The following is a 238-nucleotide window of genomic DNA, read 5'->3' on the forward strand; positions in this document are numbered from 1 at the left end:
CCGGGGAAGCTCGGAGCAGCTGCAAGGCTCTGCCAGGGCACCGCATCCATCTTCTGCCCTGAATGACCCTGCCTGCGGGAAGGGGGAAATGTCGCCCCTCAAAATGGCTTTTATTCCCTTCTTTCCACCCCACCCAGCCCATGAGCAAGAGGAGACAGAGAAATGGGCTGTCGGAGATGCAGGGAGGCCCAGCACTGGTGGCAAGGACCGGCAGACGCCCGCCGTGTGAGCACTGTGG

Source organism: Aptenodytes forsteri, unplaced genomic scaffold (assembly GCF_000699145.1).
Source record: "Aptenodytes forsteri isolate BGI_AS27 unplaced genomic scaffold, ASM69914v1 Scaffold422, whole genome shotgun sequence".
In the NCBI taxonomy this organism is placed as follows: Eukaryota; Metazoa; Chordata; class Aves; order Sphenisciformes; family Spheniscidae; genus Aptenodytes; species Aptenodytes forsteri.